Genomic DNA, 18,649 nt, shown 5'->3' on the forward strand with positions numbered 1-18,649 from the left:
GATAGAGTGCTGCTAGCAATAGTGTTGCACTACTTTTATGTGGAAAATCACAAGAGAATGATTTTTAATTGGGCTATCCAAAAACTTGTCATCTTTTTAACGTTTTGCTGTCTGGGTTCTATTTTTTTTAACATCTTTGCTTTTAATAATGCAATAATGGATTTTCAATAATGTTTTAATAATTTTACAAATAGATTGGAAATAAAGGATACGTTTCCATGTTTAATCGCTGCTATCCATCGATTAGGAAGTAAAATGGAATGGATTTTGCTCATCAGGTGTAGCTGCTTCATGGTGCAGAACCATTTATCACCAATGTGGACAGAAGCAGCTCCTGATTTTCCATCCATTCATTCTAACAGATGGAAAACTGTGAGCAGCTTGTGCCTAAGTTTGTGATAAGTGCTATTTCTCCCCATGCTCTTCGGTCTCGGTGCTGGGGAAGAAAATCCTCATCCTAATATGTTGTGTTTTTTTAAAATAATATTACTGTACCGACAGTTCTATCATTTGGTTATTGACTCCACAGCCTGTCAAAAGAAATGAAAGCCAGGTAGATTTTGAATTTCCCAACCAAATGTACAGTCGGCATTGTAGATTCTGTTGCAGAAGCTGCTCTGTATTCATTTGCAGTGTTTTAAACGTAAATTGAAATTGGGGTTTCCACTGCAATGGGGGAATGATTCTCGGCATTGATTTTGTCCCACTTTGGGAATCCAATACGAAAGCAAAGTGTTGCGGATGTTGGAAATCTGAAATGAGATCAGAAAGTGCTTGAAGTATTCAGCGGGTCAGGCTGCAAGAGTGCAGAGACGGGAACAAAGTTGATGGGCTGGATTTTCACCCATGCCTTCAGGACCCTACCACCATGGCCAATTGGAGCTCAGAAGCCGGCACTCTTTGGCAAACGGTCACCCACCTATGCTTTGCCCTAAATGAGCCAATTAGTGGCCTGAGAGCGTACTGGGAAGTCTAATTAACTATGTCGTGTGGACTTAGGAAGCTGGGAAGGCCAACAGGATGCCCTCCAACAATGAAGAGGCAGCAGGCTCCCTTTCAGGTAAGAGAGAGAGAAGGTGCAAAAAAAGGTGGAGCAAAAATTGAGGGGTTTGTTAGATTGGGGTCTAATAGATGATCTGCTCCGTCAGATTATCATCCATAATGAGAAGGCAAAAAAATCCAGCAAAGTCCACTGCAAATGAAGGAATGCATCAATTGTTTAAGGAAGTGCATGAAATGTTGATGTACAGTGCTTCTTATGCCAAGGTAGTCTAGTCCCTTCAAACTGGACTAAGATGCAAAGATTAAAAAGTACTACAACTACATTTGTTTTGATCTTTTCATGCCCAGTTAAGGCATGTCCTCTGCTCAAACAGAAGCTCCTGGAACTGTCTTTTATTTGTTAAAATGGACACTAAAGATGGCTGCCAAGAAGTCAGGTGACCTTTGTGCTTATTGAGCACAGACTATCAAGCTTCCGAAAAGTTATAATTCAATCACAATGGTGAGGGATCTCCCCTGGAATGAACACATGACAAATGTTACCAATGGAATTCATGCCTGTCTTTGATTGAAGTTTATTCAAAATACTGAGTCAGTGGACTCCTAAAATCTATAGCTCTAGCTTTGCAATTTAACAAAAGTAAGTCAATGGACCCAGTTATGCACAAGTGTGAAAGACAACAATCCATCTCCTTTTGAGCAGTCAAGACTTTGAACTTCCAAACCAATCTGGTCGGATGATGCAAGTATTAATCATGTGATTAAAACTGGCTGGAGATGATGAGTTTTATCCAAAAAGTTCGAGAGACCAGGTCAATCTGCAGGAAAATATCGAAGAGTCGACTGCTGAAAAGGTAGTGTCATGTTTGGCTTTTTAGAACGATCAGTTATCAGCCAGTCTGAAAACCACACCCTGGAATGAGCTGCAACTCATCAAGCAACCAAAGCACTCAACTTGCTCCAATTTCAAATTTCACCTGAGAGCTAACAACCTAGATATTTGACTCCAACAAACCTTCCAACCTGCTGTGAACTAATTGCTTTGCAAGACCTTGACTTCAATCTTAAATCACCAAAACCATTCAGGAAACAACAGGCCTGCCATGTGGCATACCAGAAATAATAGTATGTCAGTTGGGTAGCAGGGTAGCATGGTGGTTAGCATAAATGCTTCACAGCTCCAGGGTCCCAGGTTCGATTCCCAGCTGGGTCACTGTCTGTGCGGAGTCTGCATGTCCTCCCCCTGTGTGCGTGGGTTTCCTCCGGGTGCTCCGGTTTCCTCCCACAGTCCAAAGATGTGCGGGTTAGGTGGATTGGCCATGCTAAATTGCCCGTAGTGTCCTAATAAAAGTAAGGTTAAGGGGGGGGTTGTTGGGCTACGGGTACATGGGTTTGAGAAGGGTGATCATGGCTCGGCACAACATTGAGGGCCGAAGGGCCTGTTCTGTGCTGTACTGTTCTATGTTTCTAGTTGAAATCTGTACAGGCAGTATCTTTATCTCATCCAATATGTATCCGTGTGTATGACTAATTATGTGTGTGTGTGACAGTGTGAGTGTTTGTGTGTGGCTGAGTAAGTGAGATTAATTTGAGGTAAGAATGTGAGAATAAAAACCTTCTTTATTTTAAACCCACAAAAGCTTGTTGCTAATTATTTAATTGGAATGCACACTCCAACAATAAGAAAAGACACACACCTTTCCAAACAAAGCTACGTAAGAGAGCACATGCATTCTGTTGTGACAAATTTCTGTCTGTAATTACTTTCAAGTAATGTTCTCCTACTGCAGTCATTGTAGATGCGCTGACATAAAAGTGAAGCCTTCAGCAAAATGACCAGTGATGTATTAAAGTTGAACTTTCCCAATAGATCGTTCCTTTCCTATCTTAAACCTCCTGTTCTCCCAACATCATGAGAGTGAAGGAAAATCACTCAATGCTGAATATATTAGAAAATAACACTTGACGCATAGGAACGTTGTATTCTCTGACAAAATATAATTAATAATACAAAGGCAATATACACCAAGGCATTTTTCATAAATATTAATTCAGACAGTGAGATAATTAAATGAATAAATTAATTCAAACTTGGCCAAACACAATGTTTCACAAGTTGTACAACAAAGAAGCTGGCAAAAGTGTTTTTCTCCTCATCTGACCATGATTATCATCATTTACATGACCTTATTGGTAATTAGGAAAAGAAGAGAAAAAAGCTTTAACAACTCTGTAATTATCGTACGAACGTTTTCTGACAGGCAGGAAAATGCCCGTGTGTATGAAAAATTATACCAATTAAATTGGACCCATGCTTTAGGCATTATGGCAGTAATCTATGAAAAGCTGATGTCACCTATTGTCATTCAGCGTATCTGTTTAATTAGATATCAGAGATTCTCAGCAAAATCGGTATAGTTCTTTCCTATTTTGACTTCTAAAAAACTGTGGGCTTCAGCACAATACTGAAGTGCGATACAAGTAGCTCATCACAAGCTTGACAGTGTCTGTTTTGAATCTACTTCATAAGGGCAGCACAGTGGCGCAGTGGTTAGCACTGCTGCCTCACAGGCTTCGATCCCGGCCCCGGGTCACTGTCCGTGTGGAGTTTGCACATTCTCGCTGTACCTGAGTGGGTCTCACCCCCACTCCCAAAACATTGTGCAGTGTAGGTGGATTGGCCACACTAAATTGCCCCTTGATTGGAAAAAAATAATTGATACTCTAAATAAATTTTTAAAAAAGAATCTACTTCATAGAATTCCACAGTGCAGAAGGAGGCCATTCGGCCCATCTACTCTGCACCGACCATTCAAAAGACCACATAACCTGGGCCCAAACTCCCGCCCTATCCCTGTAACCTCACTTCATCTTTGAACACTTAGGGGCAACTTAACACAGCCAATCCACCTAACCGGCACATCTTTGGACTGTGGGAGGAAACCGGAGCACCCGGAGGAAACCCACGCAGACATAGAGAGAAAGTGCAAACTCCACACAGTCACTCAAGGTCGAAATCGCACCCGGGTCCTTGGTGCTGTGAGGCAGCCGTGCTAACCACTGCGCCACCGTGTAGCCCCATACCTGGCTATTGCAAGTGAAGTATAAATTCATGGTATGCCCCTTCACACTATTTCTGATTTTGTCCCTAAGGGTTTCAACTGAAAAAGAATGAAAAAAGTGAAAATACAATTTCACTGTTGTTTTGCGGAAAGCCACGCCTCCCTGTGGCGTGCTTCTCGGTGTCGGGAGGAGTCCCGCCATTGGCTGGCGGTGAGATCTTCTGGCCCGGCCATTGTCAGTGGGATTTCCCAGTGAATCCACCCCATGCCACTGGAAAACACGTGGCGGAGGTGCGCCAGCGTAAATATCCAGAAGAGCTCGTCCTATGGTTATGCCCTAGCAGCGCCAACTCCTTCATTTTACCGATTTCAGAGAACACTGGTGGATGGCCACCTTTGAAGATGTCGCACACCCGTGAGATTAAAAAGATAAGATAGAGGCTAAGCTTGGACTTTAAAACTCTTGTAGATTGTAAGAAGCAAAGGAAAACTGAATGGGGTACGTTGAGGAGCAGCATGGTGGCGCAGTAGTTAGCACTGCTGCCTCACATCGCCGAGTTCCCAGGTTCGATCCCGGCTCTGGGTCACTGTCCGTGTGGAGTTTGCATATTCTCCCCGTGTTTGTGTGGGTTTCGCCCCCACAGCCCAAAGATGTGCAGAGTAGGTGGATTGGCCACGCTGAGTTGCCCCTTAATTGGAAAAAAGAATATGGTAGATTGTGACTTTGTTTTATAGTGAAAAATGGGGGATGGCAAATCTGCAGTCCGCCTGTATTTAATGGCTCCCGATTGTTGAAGTCAATAGAAATAGCTCACTTCACCCATTTTACTGATTAACGGATGAAGATTTATTGACTTGAATGTTTGGGCTGAATTTATAGGCACCGATAGAGACGGGCTGATGTAAAAATTCAAGCTGTCAGCTGACATGACAATTTCCTGGCTCCGTCCTGGGCTATTTTCCCAGAGGCAGACTACGGTGAACAGAAAAGTGGTGGCCAGATACTTGGTATTAAAATCCTCGAAGGTTCTTGGTATTAAAATCCTAGATTTATATTTTGAAGGGTTTTGTACCAAAAAAAGACATTTACATTTAGATAAAAACCTATCTGCCAGAACTGTTTCAGTGCACCTCACATAGAATGAATTATTTCCACGTTTCATCACTTGCTCTAGTTCTCTCAAATGCCTTGGCCAATATTCCACCCTCAGCTCGCACCACTAGCAACAGATTATCATTTGGAAGCTTGTGAATTTGTCTGCACAGCAGCTGTGACCACTCAAGTAAACCACTTAAGTTATCAGGCTTTGGGCACCTTGGGGATGTGATATGTTGTAATGTTGATGCAGGCTCTCGTTTTTCTTTAACTATTATTACATAGGTAAATGTAACTAGCAATTGGCATACAAGTCAGAGCCCACAGCCACCAAGGAGATCAACAATCCAATTTTGATGGTGCTTGTTGAAAGAGGAGTGTTGGCTAGGGCACCAGGAGAATGCCTTTCTTTGGAAAAGACTGATGTCTGAGGCATGACCTGATAGAGGTCTTTAAGATTACGAAAGGGTTTGATTGGGTGGACATACTGATGTTTCCGATTGCAGGCGAAAGCAGAACTAGGACCATAAATATATATGGTCATGCATAAATCCAACAGGGAATTGAGGAGAAATTCCTTTGCGAAAGAGTAGTAAGGATGTGGGAGGTCTTCCCTCCCTCTGGAATAGAAGCTCCAGGTTTGAGGCCCACTTCAGGAATTCATGACAATGGACATTGCCAAACAGGTTGACTATCAGCTTGTACATTCTTCCAATACACCTGATAGTAGGTGGTAAGTGGGAGAGTTTTCCAGTCAGCCATAGTACAGAAGGCAATGGCAAACCTATACAATATTTTACCAAGCATAATCATGAACCAATCTAATGGAAGCCCATGCTTGCCAATGCCTTATATGGTTCCCGAAGGAGGAGGAGTAGGAATGTAGAACTTACTGCCACAAATAATAGTTGAGGTGAATAGAATAAATATGTTTAAAGATGAGCTAGATAAGCATATGAGAAGGATATAGAAGGATATGTTGTTGATGCTCGATGATGAAGAGTAGTAAAACGTTATTGTGGAGCAGAAATATTGGCATGAACTTGTTGGGCCAAATAACCTATTTCTGTGTCTGTAAATCTGACACCTTTTCTAAGAATTGTGCTGGATGATATTTTAATGCTCATCTGAATTACCTGAACGGGTTAAACATTTTCTCCCGAGGCTGAAACCTCCACGCACTACTCCATGTAGTGTTGCCAAGTGCATGAGGCTCAAAACCCCGGTCTGCTGACCCAGAAATAGGGTGGCTCCTGATTGAGGCAGACTGATGCTTCTACGTGGATATATGGTCCTGATCAGATATTGGTAAATTATATTTCGATGTGAAGCTAACAAAGACTGCAGTGAATGTTAGCTACTTTCTGTTTGTTGCCATTGAAAATAACTTTGCTGCAACTTTGGGTGATGAAATCCAATTTCTTCTTACATAACTTTACCCTGCAAATAACTCTATACCTGATTACAATGCTGTTAGTAAAGAAGGAATGTGTATGAATGCCCACGCTGGGAGATTCTCTTTCAGCAGCACAAAATTCAACCAATAAAAACTGCCTTCACGTAATATCGAATGCTGTAAAATATTGAGTGAAGTGGAATCATTTTAGAATTTTGTGGCTACCCAGCGAATCAAGGATATTGCAGGAAAGTGGACTTGACGTAGCGTTCTATGATCTTGTTGAATGGTGGAACAGGCTCGAGGTGCCAAATGGCCTGTTCCTGCTCCTATTTCGTTAATAAACAAATGAAATATCCCCATCTCACCTCATTAGAGTTAAAAACAATTGGGTAGCTAACAATTCCAAGCCTGAAAGAGCTTGCCGGTACATGGCACTATGCACATACCTGGCTGTTTTTGGAACTTCCATTCTAGATAGTTGCAGCGCATGTTTAATGATTCAGAGTTTAAAATCTGTGAAACCACTTACTTTCATCAGTTTTTCTACCCTTTTATAAAAAGCATGCCAGGAAATGTGGCACTCCAGCGCAGTCCTGAGGGAGTGCTGCACTGTCAGAAGTGCTGTCTTTTGGAGCTGGTGTTCAGCTGAGGCCCCATCTTCCCTCGCTGGTAGACATAAAGGGGGCGATTCTCCGAGCCCCATGCCGGGCTGGAGAATCGGCGCAACCGCGCCATGATACCACGATGCCGGCGTGCGATTCTCCGAGGTGAGTAGAATTGGAACCAGTTGCGCTGGCGTGTTTGGCACAGTGCCGGCCGCGGCCGCTGGAATCGGTGGGGCCGCCGATTCTCCGGCCCGGATGAGCCAAGCAGCCGCGCGGTACGCAGAGTCCCGCCGCCGCCGATTACCCCTGTTCTCTGCCGGCGGGAACTGGTCGGGTGCAGCCTGTGGGGGGGGTAGGGGAGCTCCTTCACCGAGGGGGCCTCCGATGGGGTCTGGCCTGCAATCGGAGCCCACCAATCGGCGGGCTGGCCTCCCCCACCCCCCACCCCCCCGGGCCTACTTCCCTGTGCGGCCAGCCCCTGAACACCGACGCCATGTTAGGTCGGGGCCGGCACACTAAAAAAGTCCCCCGCGCATGCGCAGGTTAGCGCGGCCCAACTGCGCATGCACGGGTTGGCGCGGTGCCCATTTGGCGTCGGGGAGGGAGGCTGGAGTGGCGTTAACCGCTCCAGCGCCATGCTGGCCCCCTGTGTGGGACAGAATAGGTCATACCCAGACCCGGTTCACGCCGTCGTGAAACGCGATGGCGTTCATGATGGCGTGAACGCTTGGGCTCCATTTGGGAGAATCGCCCCCTAAAGATCCCATGACATGATTTCAAAGATGTTGCCCTCAAAAATCCCGTCCAATATTTATCCCTCAATCAATGTCACATTAAATAATTTATCAGCTCGTTACCACATTGCTATTTGTGGGAGCTTTCTGAGTGCAAATTGGCTACCGCATTTCCTGCATTGTAACAAAAATTTATTTTGGAATATTTTGTTTGCCCTGTGTCCCCCTTTTTATCCTCATCCTCTACCTGCTTAGATCTACAGTCTTCTGGTTAGCAGCTACAGTATTACTGCACCCTTTCGGAATTCTGTTAAACCACAGACTTTAGCTAGAGTTGGATCACCCCTTTCCTGATGGACCAAGCCAAGATGTCCCCTTTAGGTTCTGCCACAGAACAGTACACTTAACTATACTTCATTGGCTGTACGCACTTTGGGACAACCTAGTATAATGAAAAGTGCTGTATAAATGTAAGTATTTCTTCCTTGGGCGGGATTTTCTACTCTCCTGCGGTGGTGTGTTTGGCCTCCGGCTGGATCTTCTGGTCCAGCTGATGTCAGCAGCATTTTGCGTGGCTGGCCCGTCCCATCACCAAAGAACCCGCTGCAGAGGGTCACCTTTGGCGCGACTGGACGATCCTGCCGGTGTGAAGGGCCAGAAAATGATGCCTTTTATTTCTTACCCTCGTCAGTTATAATTCCTCAATTTACTTCATCATCTCTCCTACTCCTTTCAATCTTGATGGTGTCTTAATGTGGACCTCTCCCTATGTTTTCTCGTGTAGACAAAGCCCAAATAAGAAACAGGGGCTGGATTCTCCCAAGAATGGGACTATGTCCTCACGCCGGCTTAAAAACGCTGGCGTAATAAGCTAATTCATTCCCCTTCAGGGGGCTAGCAGGGACCCGGAGTGATTCACACAGGTTTAGCTGCGGATACAGGCCCCCGCACTTCCGGTTTCGAGACCGTGTATGCAGACGGCAGCAGCCGCACCGAGCGCCATGGCGAACGCGGACTGTGGAGGCAGCTCTGAAAAGTAGACCCCCGCGATCGGCCACACACCCTGGCATCGGACCTGCCCGATCTGTGCCCCGGCCACCCGTTAGGCCCCTCCGCGTGCCCGATCCCCCTGCTCCCCACCAAGGCGGTCACGGACTGAAGCCGCAGCCGCCATGCAAGGTTCCCGAACGGAAACAGGTGGTTAGAACCACGCCGTCGGGAACTCAGCTGGCTGGGAGAGGAGGATCGCTGGGCATGCCTCTGGCAATGCCCCCCCCAACCGCGCGGAGTACTCCCCGATCACGCCGATTCTCAGGTCCCGGAGAATGGCCGGACCGGTGCTGGGCCCGATTCCAGCGTGAAACATGATTCTCCACCCCCTTGCCAAACACGATTTCGGCGCGGGGCTGCGGAGAATCCACCCCCAGATTTGCTCCCTAAATGGTAATTGTGTTGCAAAATGTCCCAATAGACAGACATTTACATCAAACATTTAATACTTTCTTCTTTAAAGATAAAGCAGCTGAATTCCAAACAAAAGTTTTTTTAAAAAAAGAGTGTGCAAGTAAAAGTTGTGATTCATAAGACTTAGCCTCTTGGCTTCACTTAAAGTTCACATTTCACTGCAATGTTAAATGATAAAACCTTCAGAGTGAAGGATTTCCACATTTAAAACTAACAAAGCGGGTAATGACATCATGGCCTGAATTTTCACCATGGCAGAGACTTTTTGGTTATGGAACTTGCTATTTCCATGGGAGTGTGGGCGTGGCAGCACAGGACTGGAGTCAAGCCACGGTTTATGCATTTACAGGCAAAACTGGCCATTTAAACTAACAATTTCCTCCACTGAAGTAAGATTTTGGGAGCTGAAGAGTATAAAACTCCGTGTGAGCGGATTATACCAGGTAAGATCTGAACTTGGTAGTTTCGTTACAGTAACCGGTGTACCCCTTTGGAGAGATGAGGTGCCCCTTAGGGTGCGGTACCAGGACACTTTTGGGAGAAGTATGGCACTTTTTGGGCTTGATAAGACACCCTTTTGGGTAGGCAAAGCATTCTTTGAGAAAGGTAAGGCACACTTTAGGAGAGGTCAGCAACCTTTTAGGGGAGATAAGGCTCTCTTTGGGATTGTAAAAAGCAGGCATGATTGTATTGAACAAGTGCATGATATAATTTTGACTGTCAAAGCTGTCAAAAATCTGTAAGGCTGTCAAAACACATTGGAATTATCAACGCTGTCAAGGGATTTAACTCTTCTGGGGGTGTTTTTAATTGCGAAAAATATCAATGCTTGATATTTCATTCCATCTGTTAATGCAGGGTCACCATTGTACGATTTTTGCATTTTGACTGATTTTATAACCCAACATTATCACAGTGGGGTGCCTATTAAGTGAGCAATTTGAATGGCCAATCCAAGTGGTTATAGAACAAAATGTTTGTTTTCATAAGAGATTAGTTGAAGGAATTTCCATGTATTTAAAATATTTTTTTAAGTCAATTAGAATTTTTTTTAAATAGTGACATCATCAATAGGCGCATAGCTTTTATTATATGTCAGAATTGCTCCTGAGGTTTTCCAATGGTCGATATCTGGTGGATTGGCAAGGAGGGATAAGGGAGCGTGTTGGGTGGGGGACATGGGATTGCATTTCTTGGCACTAAGTGGGATAAGGGCCATGGTGGCAAATTGACATCGCGGTTATGAGGGTCCATGGGAGAGGGGCATCGGGGGTCTGTTGAGCCTTGGGACAATTGGAAGGGCCTAGGGTGTATGCAAGGCCATGGGGGGTGTTGGTGGGGCATCAGGGGCATGAAATGCCATGGGGGTTGGGTAGAGGGGAACAGATGGCATAGGGAGTATGAGGCAGCATAGGGGTGGGAGGTGGCATATGTTGGCATGGATGGGGCATGGGAGGAATGGGAGTCTGAGGAAGAAAGGTTGGTAGGCTGGTTCTTGTTTCATTCAATTTTTAAAAAAATATGTGGGAAAAGCTATGTGGGAAACCTGGCAGCTTTAGATGTGTGGGCTGGTCTCGGGCAAGGGGGAAAAGAACGTTCTTTCCTTCGCATGTCTCCTGGATGCGACTAAGGCACCCCCTGCCCACCCCATTTAATCTTCACCCGGGCTCTTAAACCTGGTCATCCCTTTCACCCCTTTCACTGAGACAACACTGGGCATATCTGGGTACCCAGTCCCAGTAGTGGTCACCACTCCTGGCTGGCGGAACTGCGTCTACAGATTTTTTAGCTTTTCAATTGTATGGCAGTTCTTTAAAATGGAACTTCCTCCCAAGGAAGTGGCGGATGTCTTTCCTTCAAGCAATTAATGGTGCTCCCATCTTGAAATCGCTTTAGTGCAGCTGTTGAGATTGTGGGTGGGCTACTTAGCTGGGCGGGGGTCTGCAGCGCTGCATGAAATGCAGCCCACTGACTCTGTTTCTGTCTCCTCATATGCCTCTTGTCTTTCCAATATTTTCCGTTGCTATAGTTTAGAACTGTCAATTTCTGCTGAAAACGGCTAACAGAGTCTATTGCAATAACGCATTACAGTGAAATCTGTTCACTCAGTGGAATCTATTTAAACAGAGTTTCTACAAACTGCAACATAACTAAAAGCTGAAATTACAGAAACATCTCTGTTCGAAGCAGTTTTCTTTCTTCAGCAAAATAAGTGAGTGGGGGATATTTACTTCATAAAATTGTATATATAAAAGTAGCCCCAGTCACCTACTGCAATGCAGTCTGCAGTGGTGATTAAAGGGTGATTTACCCGACCGCCTCCTTTATGGCTGGGACTTCTGATTTTGTCCTTTATTCTTTGATGTGATGTAGGTGTCTGCTATGGAGGGGAAGTGGTTTAATTTCAACAGCTCTGCTTTCTCCTCTCACCATTCATTAAGAAACAGAAAGTTGCTTTGATTTTGGTTTCGTCCTTTATAAGCGGTGACATACTTCCCAACCCCTCAGTTTGTGTGTGCTCCAATGTCTGTTGTGGCAAACTTGAAATGGGTAAGCTTAGAGGGTTAGTTGCATATGCTCAAATTAGGTGGGCGGGATGGGTGTCACCCATGGTGCATTCATAAAGTAACAGAGGGATAGAGAAAAAAGATTTACGGCGCAAAGACCACAGGGCAAAACATGACTCACACATTGCCATTTTGACTTTGATAAATGGTATATATTGTTTTTTTCTGGGTTCCTGAGATTGTTCACATATTAACCATTAAGAATTGCAACGGAAGGTTGCATGGCCCTTTGTCCTAACAGTCTAGATTACTCTGGTGGCCAGGCCTGGCTTATGAAATGTAGATGACCCCTGTATAATTCCCTATGAATTTGGTCTCTACTGTCCACAGTGGCCAGTTCAATCTCTTCTGGAATAACAAAGAGCAAATGTGTGCCCTGCTGCTCGATTAGCTCCTATTGTTTGACGGTCACAGCTGGAGATGGCTTCAGTCATTTTAAAAACTTATTGTCAAGTTTTAACATATTAGGAAGTAGCCACAATGATATAAATATATAAAATAAATATATAGCATGAGGTCTTAGCTCTGTTACAGTGTCACTGTCACATTCTAGCCCTTTTCTAATTGCTCTTGATCTGAGTTGGTTGAGGTGCGAGGCCATTTCAGTTAAGAGTCAGTCACATTGTTGTGGGTCTTGAGTCATATGTAAGCTATACCAGGCAAGGCCGGAGACATCCTCCCATAAAAAGGTTTACAACAACTGATGACTGTCGCATGGCCACCATTGCTGAGACTAGCTTTTATATTCCAGAGTTGTCAACTGTATTTAAATTCCACCAGTTGCCGTGGTGAACCCATGTCCTCCGAGCATTAGCCTGGGCCTCTGGATTACTCGAACAGCGATGTTACCACTTCCACCGTCTCCCCAAAAGCAGCCAGAAACTAAAAATTACTGGCTTAAAACTTTGCAGCAAATCTGCTGAAAAGATGCCCAGAAATAAATAGTGTCATGTGAGAGTACCTTTAAGAAATGGGTGTTTATAAATGGGTGTGCATATAAATATCTGTAGAGAGAGCACCTTTAAGAAATGGGTGTTTAAGAAATGTACCTTTAAGAAATGGGTGTTTATCAGTGATGTCAGAGTGTGGGTGGAGCTGGGCTCTCTGTCAGCTTTTTACTTTTGTTTTAGGCTGTTTGCTGCAGGGTGTGTTTTAGTTTTGTTTTCCGTGTTGGAGCTGAAGCCAGACAGAGCAGGTGCGCGATTGATCTCTTGATCATTTGGTGAATTCAGAATTATAAATGTTCTCAGTAGTGAATGTAAACCTAATGTGCTTCTGTTAAAAGGTGTTTCTTTTGTCTTCTGGATGTTGTTTGGAGAGTTATTAAGGATTACTTGGTGTTGTATTCTTTGGGGGTTGTATTTGAATTGATGGTTGCTAAGATGTTTACTGTATGTTTTAAAAAGGTTAACTTGAGTTCATAGAATAAACATTGTTTTTCTTTAAAAAATACTTTTCCATTTTGCTGTACCACACCTGTAGAGTGGGCCATGTGCTCCCAAAAGCATAATCTATTAAAAGTTGTGGATGGGGTGAACTCCATGATACACTTTGGCGTTCTCTAAACCCTGGCCCGTAACAATAGCAGTCACACAAAATGTTATGTGAGCAATGAAACTGTGAGGTAAGAATTCTGAATCAATGTGTTTAAAATTCCATACACTGATACAGCAGAAATACCCCAGCCGGGTGGGAGATGGGTGCTCTGTGTGGCATGTAATGTGAAGAAAATGATATAAATCCCTTCATAATATTAGGAGACACCTATGATCCCAGAATTTAATCAGAAGCCTTTTGAAGCAGAAATGGTTAGGTTACATAACATAAGAGGCATCAGGAATGATATTTCCCTCAATTAAGAGATATTGAGCTGATTCACTGAACATAATAGAGCCAGTGTTTCAAACTGAAATGATGGAATTGAATTGATGAGGGCAGATTGCAGCAAATCTTTCACGTTGGTAAGTAACCTGTAAGTAACTGACCTAAAGTTTAAGGTAGGTGTCTTTTGTATTTTGGCTGATGAAGAACAATTGGAGTTCTGGGAAGCACAGGACCTGGATTCTGGGTCCCAAAATAACACACACCCGGGCTGGGCCCGGGCACTGGGGTCATTTGCAGGTTCTAGCCCCAAACATCGATTTTCAACAGGCTGGTCCAATAGAGGCCAGAGTGCACACTTGCCATCCAGTTAAAGATGGTGGACAGGCTCCCGACAATGGAAAGCCTGTCGGAGGCCCTCCAGCACTGAAAGATGGGCAGCCCCGCTGTCACAGGTGGTGCTTCTGTTGCATGTAAGGGAGAGAGAGTGAGTTTTACTGAATCATAGAATACTCCAGCGCAGAAGAGGATCTTCGGCCCATTGAGTCTGCACCGAGTGATGAAAAACACCTGACCTGCCTACCTAATCTCATTTTATAGCACTTGGCCCACAGCCTTGAATGTTATGATGCACCAAGTACTCATCCAGGTACTTTGTAAAGGATGTGAGGCAACCCGCCTCTACCACTCTGCCAGACAGTGCATTCCAGACCGTCACCACCCTCTGGGTAAAAAGGTTTTTCCTCAAATCCCCCCTGAACCTCCTGTCCTCACTTTGAACTTGTGTCCCCTCATAATGGGACCTTCAACTAAGGAGAAGAGCTGCTCCCTACCTACCCTATCCATGCTCCTCAGAATCGTGTACACCTAGATCAGGTCTCCCCTGTCTTCTCTGCTCCAGCGAAAACAACCCAAGCCTATACAACCTCTTTCCTACAATGTAGTGACCAGAATTGCACACAGTGCTCCAGCTGTGACCTCACCAATGTTTTGCACAACTCCAACATGACCTCCCTGCTTTTGTAATCTGTGCCACCATTGATAAAGGCAAATGTCCCTTTTTCAGCACCCTAATAGAATGTGGGACCTTGTCAAAGGCTTTGCTGAAATCCCTTTGTGCCTCGGAACTTCCCAGTGTCAGGCCATTCATTGAATATTTCCTTGTCACATTACTCCTTCCAAAGTGATTCACCTCACACTTTTCAGGGTTCAATGTGCTGCCACTTTTCTGCCCATTTGTTCAACCCGTCTAAATCTTTCTGTAACCCAAAACACTCAACCTCACTGTTAACCACCTGGCAAATCTTTGTGTTTTCCGCAAACTTACCAATCCTACCCCCCACATTGTCATCAATGTTTTTCATATTAATGACAAACAATAGGGGACCCAGCACAGATCCCTATGGTACTCCACTGGACACTGGTTTCCAGTCACCAAAGCAGTCGTCTGTCATCACCTCTGCCTCCTACAGCTAAGCCAATTTTGAATCCACTTTATCAAGTTAGTCTGCATCCCATGTGCATTTGCCTTTCTTTTATAAGTCTCCCACTGCTCTACCCTCATCTACACACCTGGTCACATGCACAAAAAAATTAAAACAAATTTGTACGGCATGACCTCCCTCTGACAATCCATGCTGACTATTCCTGATCAAACCTTGCCTCGCCAAGTGGAGTTAGATTCTCTCCTTCTGAATTTTCTTCAGTAGTTTCCCTACCACTGACTTGAGACTCCCTAGTCTGTAGTCTGACTTATCTCCACAACCTTTCTTAAATAGCGAGACAACATTAGCTGTTTTCCAGTCCTCTGGCACCTCCCCCATGGTCAGAGAGGAATTAAAATGTGGGTCAGAGCCTCTGAAATCTCCTCCCTCACTTCCCACAGAAGCCTGGGACGCAATTCATCTGGACCTGGAGATTTGTCCACTTTGAAGCCTGTCATCATCTCCAATACCTTGTCACTCCCTGTGACAATTTGCTCAAGAATCTCACAGTCTCTCTCCCTGAGTGCCATATCTACCTCCTCAAGTTGGAGAAGCTCTCTCAACACCTTTCAGTAGTTCCGAAATTGAAGCTGGTCAAGATACCACTGTGGAGGGGAACCCTTGCAAAGAGGGGGCCTGTGGTTGAAGCTGTGACTATTTATCAGCCATGGAGATTAGTGGAGGAGGATAGGGGTTTAAACATGCCATTTGGTCTGCCTTTGAGAGGCTGTCGACTTTCAACTGCCACGTTCTGCAGACCCAGTAATGGGAGGTGAGCTGTAATAGGTACTTCACTAGGCCTAATTGGTTACCTGCACCTTGTGGCCAATTAACTCATCACAAAAGTTGTACGTTCTAAAATGGCAGGTGGATGCCAGCAAACCAGCTCGTGGCGGTGGCAGGAAACTGTGGGCCCGCTCACCTCTGTTGCTGCCCCCATTGGGCTTTGAGAATTAATTCCCAGGTGTCCAAATATACTGAACTGAAAGACGTGAGTAAAATTCCAGAAATCAGGAATCCACATATGTTCCTTTCTTCAGTATCTTAACCCGTGAAGTCACAGGGGATCAGAGGTGAGGTGGTAAGATGGATACAGAACTGGCTCGGTCACAGAAGGCAAAGGGTAGCAGTGGAAGGGTGTTTTTCTGAATGGAAGGTTGTGACTTGTGGTGTTCCACAGGGAGCTGTGCTGGGGCCTATGTTGTTTATCGCAAACATGAACGACTTGGAGGAAAATGTAACTGGTCTGAATAGTACGTTTGCGGATGACACCAAGGTTGGTGGAGTGGCAGATAGTGTTGAGGATTGTCAGAAGATACAGCAGGACATAGATAGGTTGGAGACTTGGGCAGAGAAATGGCAAATGGAGTTTAATTCGGACAAGTGTGAGGTAATGCATTTTGGTAGGTCTAACACAGGGGAAATATACCGTAAATGGAAAACTCTTACGAACATAGAAAGTTAGAGAGATCTGGGCGTGCAGGTCCACAGATCATTGAAGGTGACAACCCAAGTGGGTAAGGTAGTCAAGAAAGCATATAGAATGCTTGTCGTCATTGAATGGGGCATCGAGTATAAAAACTGGCAAGTCATGCCACAGTTCTATCGAACCTTGGTAAGGCCGTACTTGGAATACTGTGCACAATTCTGGTCACCACACTACCAGAAGGATTTGGAGGCTTTGTAGAGGGTGCAGAGGAGGTTTACCAGGATGTTGCAGGTCTGGAGGCTGTTAGCTATGTGGAAAAGCTGAATAGACTCGGACTGTTTTCATTAGAAAGACAGAGGTTGAGGGGTGACCTGATAAAGGTCTACAAGATTGTGAGGGGCATGGATAGAGTGGATGGGCAGGCACTATTTCCCAGGATAGATGGGTCAGTCACCAGGGGGGCACAGGGCAAAGTTTGGAGGAGATATGCAAGGCAGGTTTTTATGCAGCGGGTGGTGAGTGCCTGGTACACGTTGCCAGGGGATGTTGTGGAAGCAGATACATTAACGGCGTTCAAAAGGCATCTTGACAAACACATGGGTAGGATGGGTATAGAGGGATACGGCACAAGGAAGTGCTGAGGGTTTTAGCAAAGGTTGGTATCATGACCAGTACAGGCTTGGAGATCCGGAAGGCCTCTTCCTCTGCCGTATTGTTCTTTGTTCTTTGTTGTTCGTGAGATGTAGGTCAGGATCCACATTCTATTGAACCTGCTGCATTAAGCATTTATTGGATTGTGTAGAGTTTGATTTCAAGGTTCAAAAATTGATCACATTCGACAGCATTTCTGTGTTCTTGGGCAATATCTCAGCTTAGGTCCTCAAAGACAGTCAGGTACGATAATTAATTTAAGAATTCTAGGCTTATTAACAAAATCCTGGAGCTGCTGTTAAATTCTTGTTTAGTGGGTTGTTTAAGTTTGCCAACTGTCTGATGTTTAATGCTCTCTTCTCACATTCCATCATGCCTACTTTAATAAAAATTGTTTAAGGTACACAGTTTTGGAAAGTAATCAGAAATAATATTCACATTTCCTTTGCTTGCTTTTGCTTCAAGGCTCAATGTTGGTCTGAGATAAAGTGTTATTCTGAAGTGGCAAATTGAGGTATGCATCTTCGTGACTTTCAGCTATTCTCACTCGATCTTCCAAACACTATCTGTACATGTCCAGACATGGAGCAGTGCACATTACATTTTGCCTTTTCACTTCTGACATTTTTTTAATGTTCAGTTTCAAATTGGCCAGGTAAGCCTTAACTCCCTATGGCCCTAGTGGGTCTGCTCGCTGTGTAGACAAGACAACTTGTGGCGTGTCCAACTGCTGATTACACCACATGTGTCCACATATAATCTTCCTTGACTATAAAGGTAGTGAAATAAATATTCTATTAAATTGTGACTTTGTCAATTAACAACCAAACAAATTCCTTCGATAGTAAATAGATATTGCAAAGTGCAGTGTTACACTGTAGTATGAGTACTAGTAGATTTAACCAGTCATTCTATTAAAAGGTTTTAAAATAGTGGCCCAGATTTTGCAGTGGTAATGACAGCAAACCTGTCAGTCAATGGGCGCGATTTAGTGGACCGAATTTAAAGTCCATTGTCGGGCGCATTCAGCAGGATGTTTTTCGCTGTCTGCAGTGCCCATAAATATCCCGTTATCCAATGTCTTTTTTCCTTTTTGTTTGGCCTCGGAGAGTTTGTCTCCACCGATGCCGCACTTAGGGGGTGCCCCCTCCCCCTTCAAAGCCCCCAACCTTGGGGAGGCCCCCATAAACACCCCTCACACCCCTTGTACTTTGCAAGGTCCCCGGGACCCGATCCCTGGCAGTACCAGCCTGGCACCCAGGAACTCTGGCATTGCCAGCCTGACACCGTGGCAATACCCCCTGGCAGTGCCACACAGGCAGGTGGCAAATTGGC

At 44.8% G+C, this 18,649-nt stretch overlaps 1 protein-coding gene across 2 annotated transcripts in view; it reads left to right on the forward strand.

The window, feature by feature from the left end:
• Positions 1-18,649, forward strand: part of gabrb3 (gamma-aminobutyric acid type A receptor subunit beta3) — a 628,623-nt gene that overhangs the window by 134,708 nt on the left and 475,266 nt on the right. The window lies entirely within an intron of this gene.

Source organism: Scyliorhinus canicula, chromosome 14, assembly GCF_902713615.1.
Source record: "Scyliorhinus canicula chromosome 14, sScyCan1.1, whole genome shotgun sequence".
Classification (NCBI taxonomy): domain Eukaryota; kingdom Metazoa; phylum Chordata; class Chondrichthyes; order Carcharhiniformes; family Scyliorhinidae; genus Scyliorhinus; species Scyliorhinus canicula.